Genomic DNA, 14,394 nt, shown 5'->3' with positions numbered 1-14,394 from the left:
CCACGCCAATTTTTTTAATAATAAATCCTTTATTTTAATACTAAATGACAAGTACAGTAACCAACACTATCACTGTACTTCATATATATGTGACTGACATGTTTCTATCTATCTAATCTATGTGTGATGCTCTATCTTTCTGTTCTAAATTGTCGGGTACCGCTGCTGAATTGCCGGCCGGCTTTTTTAAAGAGACAGTGCATGAAAACACTATTATTTTTTTAAATAAATCCTTTACACTAAATGACAAGTACAGTAAGCAACACTATCACTGTACTTATTATATATGTGACTGACATGTTTCTATCTATCTAATCTATGTGTGAAGCTCTATTCTTTCTGTTCTAAATTGTCGGGTACAGATGCTGAATTGCCGGCCGGCTTTTTTAAAGAGACAGTGCATGAAAACACTATTATTTTTTTTAATAAATCCTTTACACTAAATGACAAGTGCAGTAACCAACACTGTCACTGTGCTTCTTATATGTGTGACTGACATGTTTCTATCTATCTAATCTATGTGTGATGCTCTATTCCTTCTTGTCTAAATTGTCGGGTACCGGTGTATGCCGCTGCTGAATTTGCCGGCCGGCTTTTTTAAAGAGAGTGTCTTCTGAGCAGTTTGTCAGCTTTTGGACACCTTTGCAGGTGTTTTCTATGTGTTTCTATGTGTTTTTGTTTGCCTGCCATTGGTTTTAACGGTGTTCGACGGTGTTCTAAGGTGTTCGACGAACAGTTCGACGAACAGTTCCTCGAACATCCCGGTGTTCGACGAACCGAACCGAACCCGAACACTACGGGGGTGGCTCAACACTAATATTGAGCTCAAATAAAATCAAATGAGAATTAAAAAATTAAAAAATAGAAAAATAAGAAGTATAAAGTAAGAATAAAATTTTAAAAATGAAAAATAAAATTAAGAGTAAAAATAAGAATAAAAATAAAAATAAGGCCTTTAAATTTTAATGACAAATGCAGAGTAATTATATTCTCCATAAAAAATACCCTTATATCTCCATTATCTGGATGATTTCATATTTGTCATAACCTTGTACCACCAAAAAATATTAAATTATGCAACTTTGCATGTAATACCCTTCTTAATTATACCGTAGTACCTTATTATTATTTCTTCTTTATTAAAATGTGTGGAAAATAAGTATTGATCAAAAGTGATTATGTAACCAGGATCAAAAACACATTTTCCCCCTTAATACCAGAAATATTATTTTATAAAATTTATGTATATATCAGAACCAAATTAAAAATAATTATTCTTCTAGAAATATTGTGCATAAATTTCATATCGATGAGTAGCATAGATTTGACTAAAGAGAGGTGTGTACCTATTTAGGTAACCATTAAAAATAATATTATAGTTATTCAAGAATATTATCATGTGGAAAATTATTCTAAATATAAATTTGCTTTGTAAACCATTTTGATGTGTGGTTGCCCTTATCCACTATTAGTTAAATCAAGAAATAATAATTATTAAAGAAATATAGAAATATATATATGTAGATACAGTAATACCTAATTATGTATTATAATTTCCTCAGAATTAAATATATTTTTGTACCTTCACATAAAGAAACATTTTGTTTTTTTTCAAACATACAAACATACGAGGCCTCTGTCACATCAATCACACTTAGCAGCTGCTGATTTACTCATCTGTCACCTTCATTCTGACATTCACAGATCTGTTCAACTCAAACATTCCACATATGAAGTTTTATATATATATATATTTAACCCAAAATTGTTGTATCCCAATTTATTAATGCGCATTGCCATATCAATTGAATATCTTTATATTTATATACTGGATTTTGGCTGTTGGAGCTGAAAAGAGGACATCGGTAAACCAGGGGAGGAGTCCTGAGGAGATAATTTGCATATTCCCACTGCATTTTTGGGTAAGTGAAGAGTCTCCGCGAGCTCAAAGAACACTGGATTTTGGCTGTTGGAGCTGAAAAGAGGATATCGGTAAACCAGGGGAGGAGTCGTGAGGAGATAATATGCATATTCCCACTGCATTTTGGGGTAAGTGAAGAGTCTCCGCGAGCTCAAAGAACACTGGATTTTGGCTGTTGGAGCTGAAAAGAGGACATCGGTAAACCAGGGGAGGAGTGATGAGGAGATAATTTGCATATTCCCACCGCATTTTGGGGTAAGTGAAGAGTCTCCGCGAGCTCAAAGAACACTGGATTTTGGCTGTTGGAGCTGAAAAGAGGACATCGGTAAACCAGGGGAGGAGTCCTGAGGAGATAATTTGCATATTCCCACTGCATTTTGGGGTAAGTGAAGAGTCTCCGCGAGCTCAAAGAACACTGGATTTTGGCTGTTGGAGCTGAAAAGAGGACATTGGTAAACCAGGGGAGGAGTCCTGAGGAGATAATTTGCATATTCCCACTGCATTTTGGGGTAAGTGAAGAGTCTCCGCGAGCTCAAAGAACACTGGATTTTGGCTGTTGGAGCTGAAAAGAGGACATCGGTAAACCAGGGGAGGAGTCCTGAGGAGATAATTTGCATATTCCCACTGCATTTTGGGGTAAGTGAAGAGTCTCCGCGAGCTCAAAGAACACTGGATTTTGGCTGTTGGAGCTGAAAAGAGGACATCGGTAAACCAGGGGAGGAGTCCTGAGGAGATAATTTGCATATTCCCACTGCATTTTGGGGTAAGTGAAGAGTCTCCGTGAGCTCAAAGAACACTGGATTTTGGCTGTTGGAGCTGAAAAGAGGACATCGGTAAACCAGGGGAGGAGTCCTGAGGAGATAATTTGCATATTCCCACTGCATTTTGGGGTAAGTGAAGAGTCTCCGCGAGCTCAAAGAACACTGGATTTTGGCTGTTGGAGCTGAAAAGAGGATATCGGTAAACCAGGGGAGGAGTCGTGAGGAGATAATATGCATATTCCCACTGCATTTTGGGGTAAGTGAAGAGTCTCCGCGAGCTCAAAGAACACTGGATTTTGGCTGTTGGAGCTGAAAAGAGGACATCGGTAAACCAGGGGAGGAGTGATGAGGAGATAATTTGCATATTCCCACCGCATTTTGGGGTAAGTGAAGAGTCTCCGCGAGCTCAAAGAACACTGGATTTTGGCTGTTGGAGCTGAAAAGAGGACATCGGTAAACCAGGGGAGGAGTCCTGAGGAGATAATTTGCATATTCCCACTGCATTTTGGGGTAAGTGAAGAGTCTCCGCGAGCTCAAAGAACACTGGATTTTGGCTGTTGGAGCTGAAAAGAGGACATCGGTAAACCAGGGGAGGAGTCCTGAGGAGATAATTTGCATATTCCCACTGCATTTTGGGGTAAGTGAAGAGTCTCCGTGAGCTCAAAGAACACTGGATTTTGGCTGTTGGAGCTGAAAAGAGGACATCGGTAAACCAGGGGAGGAGTCCTGAGGAGATAATTTGCATATTCCCACTGCATTTTGGGGTAAGTGAAGAGTCTCCGCGAGCTCAAAGAACACTGGATTTTGGCTGTTGGAGCTGAAAAGAGGATATCGGTAAACCAGGGGAGGAGTCGTGAGGAGATAATATGCATATTCCCACTGCATTTTGGGGTAAGTGAAGAGTCTCCGCGAGCTCAAAGAACACTGGATTTTGGCTGTTGGAGCTGAAAAGAGGACATCGGTAAACCAGGGGAGGAGTGATGAGGAGATAATTTGCATATTCCCACCGCATTTTGGGGTAAGTGAAGAGTCTCCGCGAGCTCAAAGAACACTGGATTTTGGCTGTTGGAGCTGAAAAGAGGACATCGGTAAACCAGGGGAGGAGTCCTGAGGAGATAATTTGCATATTCCCACTGCATTTTGGGGTAAGTGAAGAGTCTCCGCGAGCTCAAAGAACACTGGATTTTGGCTGTTGGAGCTGAAAAGAGGACATTGGTAAACCAGGGGAGGAGTCCTGAGGAGATAATTTGCATATTCCCACTGCATTTTGGGGTAAGTGAAGAGTCTCCGCGAGCTCAAAGAACACTGGATTTTGGCTGTTGGAGCTGAAAAGAGGACATCGGTAAACCAGGGGAGGAGTCCTGAGGAGATAATTTGCATATTCCCACTGCATTTTGGGGTAAGTGAAGAGTCTCCGCGAGCTCAAAGAACACTGGATTTTGGCTGTTGGAGCTGAAAAGAGGACATCGGTAAACCAGGGGAGGAGTCCTGAGGAGATAATTTGCATATTCCCACTGCATTTTGGGGTAAGTGAAGAGTCTCCGTGAGCTCAAAGAACACTGGATTTTGGCTGTTGGAGCTGAAAAGAGGACATCGGTAAACCAGGGGAGGAGTCCTGAGGAGATAATTTGCATATTCCCACTGCATTTTGGGGTAAGTGAAGAGTCTCCGCGAGCTCAAAGAACACTGGATTTTGGCTGTTGGAGCTGAAAAGAGGACATCCTGCTACATGTTCACAGACTTGCCAGTGGAAAAGCCAAACTTCACATGCCAGAAATGCAAGCTTGTGTCCCTGTTGGAGGAGAAGTTGCGAAATCTAGAAGAGAGGTTAGCTACCTTGAAAATCATTAAGGAAGGTTAAGAGTTCTTAGACAGAGCAGAATTATCTCTTCATGATTCAGAAAGAGAAGAAATTTGAACTGCACCTGACGAAACAGAGGAATGGAAGCATGTGACCCAGAGAAGCAGGAGGATCGAGAGGCAGTCAGCACCCATACTGCTCAGGAACCAGTACCAGGCTCTCACGCAGGAGAACCATGAAGAAATACAGCAAAATAAGACTTTGCCAGCAATGAATAACCTTGTAAGCCCTCAGAATCCTCCTGGATGGAAAAAGAAGAATGTTGTGAAGAAAAAACGGAGAGTGGTGGTCATGGAGGATTCCCTGTTAAGAGGAAAAGAGGCCGCTATCTGCAGACCAGACATAACCTCAAGAGAAATGTGCTGTCTTCCAGGAGCAAAAATTAAAGATGTGTCTGACAGGATATCAAGACTCTTCAGACCTACAGATCACTACCCATTCCTGCTAATACATGTGGGGACAAATGACACCGCAAGATAGGACCTGGAAACCATCTGCAGTGACTTTGAAGACTTAGGCAAGAAAGTGAAAGAATTGGGAGCGCAGGTGGTGTTCTCATCCATCCTCCCAGTGGATGGCCATGGAACAATGAGGTGGAATAAGATTCTACAGGTGAACAACTGGCTACGTCGATGGTGCCGTCAACAAGGATTTGGATTTCTGGATCACGGAATGAATTACCTATACGATGGACTACTTGCTAGAGATGGGGTGCACCTTACGAAGACTGGAAAACATGTATTTGGAAGTCGCCTTGCTACACTCATCAGAAGAGCTTTAAACTAGAACAATGTGGGAAGGGAAGCAAAAGGCCAGAAAAAGCCATACAGCTGACAAATACTATTGAGATCTCTGCTACTGGAAGTGGAAAGGAAGAACAAAGACAAAACAATTTAAATAATAAAAATATGGGAGGAAGATAAACCAATCACAAACTAAAATGTTTTTATACAAATGCACAAAGCATGGGCAACAAACAAGGAGAATTGGAACTACTAACGCAGGAAAAGGAATATGATGTCATTGGAATCACTGAAACTTGGTGGGACGATACACATGATTGGAATAAAAGGCTAAAAGGATACAACTTATTTGCAAGAAACAGACTTGATAAACGAGGAGGAGGTGTTGCATTGTATGTTAGAAAAGCGTATATCTGCACAGAGATTGAAGCTTCAGAGACTGGGAGTTCTGTGGAAACTGTTTGGGTAAGAATACAAGGAGAGAACAACGGAAAGGACACCATTGTAGGCATTTACTACAGGCCACCTGGGCAAGCTGAAGATATGGATGAACTCTTCATGTATCAAATGACCAAGTTCTCCAAAAAATATGACGTAGTGGTCATGGGAGATTTCAACTATCCAGACATTTGTTGGGAATCTCTCTCAAGTAAAACTAACAGGTCAAGCAAATTCTTATCCTCTCTTGCTGACAACTTTATCTTCCAAAAGGTAGGGGAGAAAACAAGGGGATCTGCTACTTTGGATCTAATCCTTATAAACAGGGAGGAAATGGTTGAGGAGGTAAAGGTGGCTGGGACCCTAGGAGGCAGCGATCATGCTATTATAGAATTTTGGATAACTAGAGGAGGAAGACATGTGAAGACTCAAACTTCAAGGTTAGATTTTAGAAAGGCAGATTTTAAGAGACTCAGAAAGAGAATAGGAGGGATCCAATGGCTGGATGTCCTTAAGGATAAAAATGTCCAGGAAGGATGGGAAATTTTTAAAAATGAGATTCTCAAAGCACAATCGTTAACAATCCCGAAAAGTAGGAAGAATGGGAAGCATTTAAGGAAACCAGGATGGATGAACACAGAACTTAAACACATGCTAAAAAGCAAGAAAGAAATGTTTATTAAATGGAAAGAGGGAGGCATATCTAAAGAAGATTATAATGCAGTCTGCAGATCCTGTAGGGCACGTATCAGGTTAGCTAAAGCTGACAATGAATTAAGGCTTGCAAGAGATGTCAAAAGCAATAAAAAAGGATTTTGGGGGTATGTCAAAAGTAAAAGAAAAGTCAAAGATGCTATAGGATTTTTACAGGATGAAAATGGAGAAATGGTAAGAGAGGATGTTGAGAAGGCCGAACGTTTTAATTCTTATTTTGCATCTGTTTTCTCTCAGAAAGAAAATGTAACATCAACTGATCTCCACTGTCCTTTTAAAGGAATAGAGGAATCCAAGTTATCTGTAAACAGAAAGATTGTGAGGGAATATTTAGCTAACATAAATGAGTTCAAGTCTCCAGGTCCAGATGAATTACACCCCAGAGTACTGAAGGAGATCGTAGAAGAAATTTTAGAACCACTCTCCATAATCTTTGAAAATTCTTGGAGAACAGGAGAAGTCCCAGAAGACTGGAGAAGAGCAAATGTTGTTCCTATCTTCAAAAAGGGGAAGAAGGTGGACCCAGGGAACTATAGGCCGGTGAGTCTGACTTCTATACCAGGAAAGATCTTTGAACAAATTATTAAACAACATGTATGTAAGTACATGGATAAGAATGAAGTGATTAACCAGAGTCAGCATGGGTTTGTAACTAACAAGTCATGTCAGACTAACTTAATTTCCTTCTATGACAGAATCACTGACTGGGTGGATCAGGGAAATGCTGTAGATATAGTATATCTTGACTTCAGCAATGCATTTGACAAAGTATCTCACACCATCCTTATTGAAAAAATGACCAAGTATGCAATGGACCAGGCAACTGTTAGGTGGATTCATAACTGGCTTAGTGATCGGACTCAAAGGGTGGTTGTAAATGGCTTCACATCCAGCTGGATGAATGTCTCAAGTGGGGTACCACAGGGCTCCATCCTGGGACCTGTATTGTTCAACATCTTTATCAATGATTTAGATGAAGGAATTGAGGGTAAACTGATTAAATTTGCTGATGACACAAAGCTAGGAGGGATAGCTAATACTAGAGAAGAGAGAGAGAGGATTCAAAAAGACCTAAATAAACTGGAGCAGTGGGCAGCAACCAACAGAATGGTTTTTAACAGGGAAAAATGCAAAGTACTACATCTGGGCAATAAATATGAAAAAAGCATATACAGAATGGGAGGAATAGAGCTAAGCAACAGTACATGTGAAAAAGACTTATGTATACTAATAGATCATAGACTGAACATGAGTCAACAGTGTGATGCAGCTGCAAAAAAGGCAAATACAATTCTGGGATGTATTAACAGAAGAATACAGTCTAGATCACGTTTTAAAAAAGACATAGACAAACTGGAGCAAGTTCAGAGAAGAGCGACCAGAATGGTGACTGGTCTGCAAACCATGTCCTATGAGGAACGGTTGCAGGATTTGGGAATGTTTAGCTTGCAAAAAAGAAGACTGAGAGGAGACTTAATAGCTGTCTACAAATATGTCAAGGGCTGTCACATTGTAGAAGGATGATCTTTATTCTCATTTGCACAAGGAAAGACTAGAAGCAATGGGATGAAACTAAATGGGAGGAGACACAGATTAGATATTAGAAAAAACTTTTTGACAGTTAGGGTGATTAATGAGTGGAACAGGCTGCCACGAGAGGTGGTGAGTTCCCCTTCAATGGACATCTTCAAACAGAGGCTGGACAGACATCTGTCTGAGATGATCTAGTGAATCCTGCTTTGAGCAGGGGGTTGGACCAGATGACCCAGGAGGTCCCTTCCAACTCTACCATTCTATGATTCTATGATTCTATTTCTTTGAATATTCCCCAAGTACATATTATATAATATGAGAGTAAGTCACTGGAATTTCAGACACTTGAAAAAACTCTTGTCTTAGATTTTTTTTTTACTGGCTGCCCGGTCTTAAGTTACATCAGTTGAAAATAGAATGAATGGGATCCTAAACTATTAGCTCAAAGTTCAAAGGCCGCAGCTGTCACACGTCATGCTGTAAAGCTACTTAAATTTGCACGAACACTTCATGCACAGAAAATATTAGCAACACAAAAGAATTAATAAGTATTACATATATATTATAGTTCAACTAGATATATTGTTATTATTTTAAAATGTTATACACATAAAATCATGCAATTTTTTCACTTCCTGTGTGAATAAAGAAATAAATCCATTTTAGAGTTCTTTGATCAAATCCTGCTTTGGAATGAAAACTCTAAGGAAATATAAGAAAATAAAATTAAATATCAAATTCATACAGAAACAGAATTATTTAAATATCTTATACATATATTGGTTGGTTCTAATGTAATTCAAAATATTGCTACTTAAATTTATATATATGAAGTTCTAATTTATAAATTAATATATATATATATATATTTTATAAACGTATATATAAATACAATTATACGCAATCTCTACTTAGACAAGTGTATATATATATATATATATATATATATATATATATGAACTATTAGAAACTATGTAACTACAATTTTACTGTATAAGATTATAAATAAATATTGAGACATTGTATTACATTTTGATACAACATTATAATTACAGTTTTTCCTTAGCCACTCCCTAAACCAAATCTTCTGTCTCTCTCAAATATCTCCAGGAACGCCCTATTTAGGAAAGACATTTTTCTATCCTTCAAAACCTCAGAGAACTGCCTGTTCTTCTGTCCACATTCCATGACGTCACTGTGAGTTGGTCGTCTCACCTGTCTCTGTCCATCAGTTTCAGCCATTTTCCTTTTTAGAGAATCACAGTTCTGACTGAGAATTAACTCATTCTGTGGAGAGATGGATCTTTGCACTGGCTGATATGGCTTATAACATATATGAAATCTTCTGTGTATTTGATAGAGTTCACTATGGGGATGACTCAGTCTAGGAGAGTTTGATATTGGCTTTTGGTAAGATTTTACCTTTCCTGGTTTTATAAATTTAGCTTGATTTATTTTCTTTTCACGATTCTCATGTTTTCTAACAAAATCCAGCATCTGCGCACATTCAAATAATGAATTTTTTTGTGATGCCATAACTTGGGAAACTGAATTTAGGAATTTGAATTTTTGTACAAAAGTTGTTATCATATGTTGTACTTTTCCATTTTTGATGAGAGCTTTGTACAACCGTTCAAATATGGACATGAATGTATATGTACATTCCTTCCTACCAATCCTTAGTTTCTGCAGATCTTCTATGTTGGGAAAATCCTTTGTGACACAATAAATCAAATATCTTAATCTGTCCGAATCATTTTCCCATCCATTAGGAGAGTCATTTTCACAGCTCATTAAATGTAAACGTCTGGACAATGTCACAGGAATCCATATTTTAAATAATTGATTCCTCTCCTCATTGGATAAATCAAACTTATCAGAGAAGCTCTCAAATGTCTCTGAATTTCTACAGGCATGGATTTTGACATCATATTTTGGCATGATTTTGTATAATTTCAGCTAATTTTTCCTCATTTTAATTTGGAGTTGAACCTGGGTAATTCCAGAATTCTCTGATATTTTTAGTGGCTCTTGTACGTCCGTTCCTCCTACGTCACTCACGTCTCCTCCCACATCACCTAGTATGTCGGTTTCTCGTATGTCAGTCATGTCTCCTCCCATGTCAGGTTTCTGTATGTCCGTCTCTTGGTCAGACCCAAGGTCACCTTCAGTTACAGACACGTGTCTTACTTCTTGTTCATTTTCCACATTACAGTCAGAATCAGTATCACCGTCTGACACTTCTACACTATTTTCCTGCTTAGAAATCTCTAACACAAGACTATGAAAAAAATCTACCAAATGTAGAATATTTCTCAATTTCTGTTTGTCTCTATTTACCAATTTAGAAGTTAACTGTAAATTCTACATTTCACATTCTTTGTATAAACTGAGCCACAAAACTTCTATGTCATCTCCTACATTAACTTTGAAATTAATATTACTTTGTTTAGCAAAAGAAGAAATTATATCCATATTTTGCTTACCTTAAGATTCCTTGGCTTCTCTTTATCAGCACGTCCTGTCTTCAGTTCGTCTGATTCTTTTCCTGTGTGATTCTGTTCCTTGTTAGTACCTCTGCTTCCTGTCTTTCCTCAGTCTGTAGGTCCTTTCTGCTTCTCGTGACAAACTAGTGAATTTACTGACACGTGAACAACAGCTGTTCAGCTCGTCAGGACTCCCCCCTTGTTCACGGAAGAAATTCACTTACTTAATTTAAAAAACAAAAAAACAGGACTGGCTGGCTCACCATTGTAAAATAATACTCTTCCTGTATTATTTTTTTCTACTGAGGACTTCTCAAAGTATCAATATCACGATATTCTTATAAAAAAATGTATCTATTTATTCTTGGATTGTCCATTAAAAAGAATCAGATTGCAGCAGGTACATACAATAATTAGTTATAAAGTAATTGTCCATTTGTCCATAATTAGCTTAATTGTTGAGATTCACCCATCTTTCCTTGGATCCTGGCTGGTAAATCATGTCTTTGTCCAGCATGTGTCCAGGCCTACATGTCATCTGCTTCTCAGCATGAAGATTCTGTGTCTTGTGGGGTGGGCAGAGCAAGAGAGCCCCTCCTTTCTGTACAATGGGCTTTTATAGCCAGTCGTATGGACACCTGTTCTACATATGGTAGTGAACCAAAAATACACACACAAATAGCGCATGTCAACTAGACACGATGGCTGAGGCATAGAACTCAGAAAAATGATTATCGATTAACATTCCAAATGAATTTCCATAATTAACCATTTAACAGAGACCGACTGGGAGCGCCAGGTGCTGTAGGCTTTTGTTTTTTCTTTCCTTCCACCAGCAGGTGGCACTCTCTTCTGTGCCTTTTTTCTATTCCCTTTCACAAGTGCACACATTCATTCTCTTTTCTTTTTTTCATTTGCTTTCTCTCTTGCGCTATTTCATCTCTGCAAAATACCAGCATCCTTCTGATCACCGTGGGCCTCCAGCATTGTTGCTTCTTTACTTTTAATACTAGGCTCCTTTTCACCAGGACCAGCGTCTCCCGCGTGGCTGGAGGCAACCACCGGTAACCCCAAGCAGAAGACCTTTGCAGCCAACACGACCCTCCCACCTGAAGAGCAGCTCAAAGTCACTGGCAACCATCTCACCCTCTTCCTTCATTCACCCCTGGACGTCTCGCTCCGCCCCCAAGTTACGGGTCCAGCTTGCTCTTTCTGTCACATTACCGCGATGAAGGGTTTAGCCTGCAGGAGACCCTGCGCCGAGACATTTTTGAAGACACCTGATGCGGCAGGTGAATCACTGCAAAAACAAACCACACCTGTAGGGACGGCACAGCCATTGCATGGACCCTTCGGAGTCCGCCCCGTCACGGCCAGATTGCTCGCCACCAAGTGATCCTGAGAAAGGCTGGCCGGGCTATGGATCAAGCAGCGTCTACTGGCCATACCACCTTGGATACGCCCGATCTCGTCTGATCTCGAAAGCAAAGCAGGGCTGGGCTCAGACAGTACTTGGATGGGAGACCTCCTGGGAACACCGGGTGCTGTAGACCATTTTGATGACGTTTTGCCCTACTGCCCAGCTCGGCTAGCATGGAACGGCGCCTTGCAGGACACCGACCTTAAGTAACTTAGATGATGGAAGCCCCAAGGCCTCTGAGCCAGTTGGCAGCTAAGTACACTACCCCGCCGCCTTCACGCAGGCCTGACACCGAGCTCCTTGCCACGGCTAGGAGTGCTTATTGACTCCGCAGCTCGCCATGTGGAAATGATGGCGTTAAAAGCACCCGGGGCCGTAAAGGGGCCAGGCTTTCAGCAGGTGCCCAGGGAAGGTTTTGGATGCCGGCCGCCTAGCGAGGGCCAGCAGAAGTAACATGTTTCTCTGCAAAGAAGCTTGTGTAACCAAGCCAGACGGCTGACAAAGAGCTAACCTCAGTGCAAGGAAGGCAAGGAAGGTGCGGAAGGAATTGGGGAGGGGGGGGTGATTCCTGCTAGGGCCCTGAAATCATAAAACAGGCAGGAGAGTCTGACGCATGGTGACGGAGAGGTTGTAGGGGCAGATAGGGGGTGTTGTCACGTGCGAGCACGTGTGCATGCTGGCTTGTGTGTGAGAGTGCGCTTCCTAGGTGTGGCGCGCTGCAGACAGTCAAAGGGATTGTTCCCTTTCATTAAAAGTTAATCCCCGGCTGCAGGCTATTAGAAAGCAACTAACCGCGCTCTGCTCACCCTACCCGGGTCTACCGGTGAGTCTCGCCTCTGCTCCCGGGCTGTGGTATTGGCCGTGAAGCTGACGTTCCGTCGACAGCGCTGCAGCCGATCAGTGAGCTCAGCGGCTCTGAGTGGGACGTTGTGTCTACAAGACCTTTTAAGGAAGCCAGCAAAAAAATTGAAGAGAAGGGAAAGCACAAAAGGACCTGCTCTTGCTGAGCACTGGAAAGGGCAGCCGGCAGCCAGACGTCACAGTAGAAAAGCAGCAAGTGAGAGGCTTGTCTCTGCTTATGGCCACACCACCCTGAACACGCCTGATCTCATCTGATCTCAGAAGCAAAGCAGGGTTGCACCTGGTTAGTACTTGGATGGGAGACCCCTTGGGGATACCACGTGCTGTAGGCTTTTTCCTTCCTTCCACCAGCAGGGGGCACTCTCTTCTATGCCTTTTTTCCATTCCCTTTCACAAGTGCACACATTCATTCTCTTTTCTTTTTTTCATTTGCTTTCTCTCTTGCGCTATTTCATCTCTGCGAAATACCAGCATCCTTCTGATCACCGTGGGCCTCCAGCATTGTTGCTTATTTACTTTTAATACTAGGCTCCTTTTCACCAGGACCAGCGTCTCCCGCGTGGCTGGAGGCAACCACCGGTAACCCCAAGCAGAAGACCTTTGCAGGCAACACGACCCTCCCCCCTGAAGAGCAGCTCAAAGTCACTGGCAACCATCTCACCCTCTTCCTTCATTCACCCCTGGACGTCTCGCTCCACCCCCAAGTTACGGGTCCAGCTTGCTCTTTCTGTCACATAACCACGATGAAGGGTTTAGCCTGCAGGAGACCCTGCGCCGAGACATTTTTGAAGACACCTGATGCGGCGGGTGAATCACTGCTAAACAAACCACACCTGTAGGGACGGCACAGCCTTTGCATGGACCCTTCGGAGCCCGCCCCGTCACGGCCAGATTGCTCGCCACCAAGCGATCCTGAGAAAGGCTGGCCGGGCGATGGATCAAGCAGCGTCTACTGGCCATACCACCTTGGATACGCCCGATCTCGTCTGATCTTGGAAGCAAAGCAGGGCTGGGCTCAGACAGTACTTGGATGGGATACCTCCTGGGAACACCGGGTGCTGTAGACCATTTTGATGACGTTTTGCCCTACTGCCCAGCTCGGCTAGCATGGAGCGGCGCCTTGCCGGACACCGACCTTAAGTAACTTAGATGATGGAAGCCCCAAGGCCTCTGAGCCAGTTGGCAGCTAAGTACGCTACCCCGCCGCCTTCACGCAGGCCTGACACCGAGCTCCTTGCCACGGCTAGGAGTGCTTATTGACTCCGCAGCTCGCCGTGTGGAAATGATGGCGTTAAAAGCACCCGGGGCCGTAAAGGGGCCAGGCTTTCAGCAGGTGCCCAGGGAAGGTTTTGGATGCCGGCCGCCTAGCGAGGGCCAGCAGAAGTAACATGTTTCTCTGCAAAGAAGCTTGTGTAACCAAGCCAGACGGCTGACAAAGAGCTAACCTCAGTGCAAGGAAGGCAAGGAAGGTGCGGAAGGAATTGGGGAGGGGGGGGTGATTCCTGCTAGGGCCCTGAAATCATAAAACAGGCAGGAGAGTCTGACGCATGGTGACGGAGAGGTTGTAGGGGCAGATAGGGGGTGTTGTCACGTGCGAGCACGTGTGCATGCTGGCTTGTGTGTGAGAGTGCGCTTCCTAGGTGTGGCGCGCTGCAG

General features: G+C 42.3%; 3 pseudogenes; all 3 read left to right on the top strand.

Moving 5' to 3' along the window:
• The first annotated feature begins 11,890 nt into the window (after positions 1 to 11,890).
• On the top strand, positions 11,891 to 12,010 carry LOC141267808 (5S ribosomal RNA; annotated as a pseudogene).
• Positions 12,011 to 12,951: 941 nt separating this feature from the next.
• Positions 12,952 to 13,070, top strand: LOC141268354 (5S ribosomal RNA; annotated as a pseudogene).
• A 615-nt stretch (positions 13,071 to 13,685) lies between these two features.
• Positions 13,686 to 13,805, top strand: LOC141268220 (5S ribosomal RNA; annotated as a pseudogene).
• Positions 13,806 to 14,394: the final 589 nt, after the last annotated feature.

The sequence above is a fragment of the Phyllobates terribilis genome, unplaced genomic scaffold (assembly GCF_046119375.1).
Source record: "Phyllobates terribilis strain yellow unplaced genomic scaffold, ASM4611937v1 Scaffold_4__5_contigs__length_816908805, whole genome shotgun sequence".
NCBI lineage: Eukaryota > Metazoa > Chordata > Amphibia > Anura > Dendrobatidae > Phyllobates > Phyllobates terribilis.
Note: the sequence above shows the minus strand (reverse complement) of the source record. Positions and strands in the feature narration are given on the sequence as shown.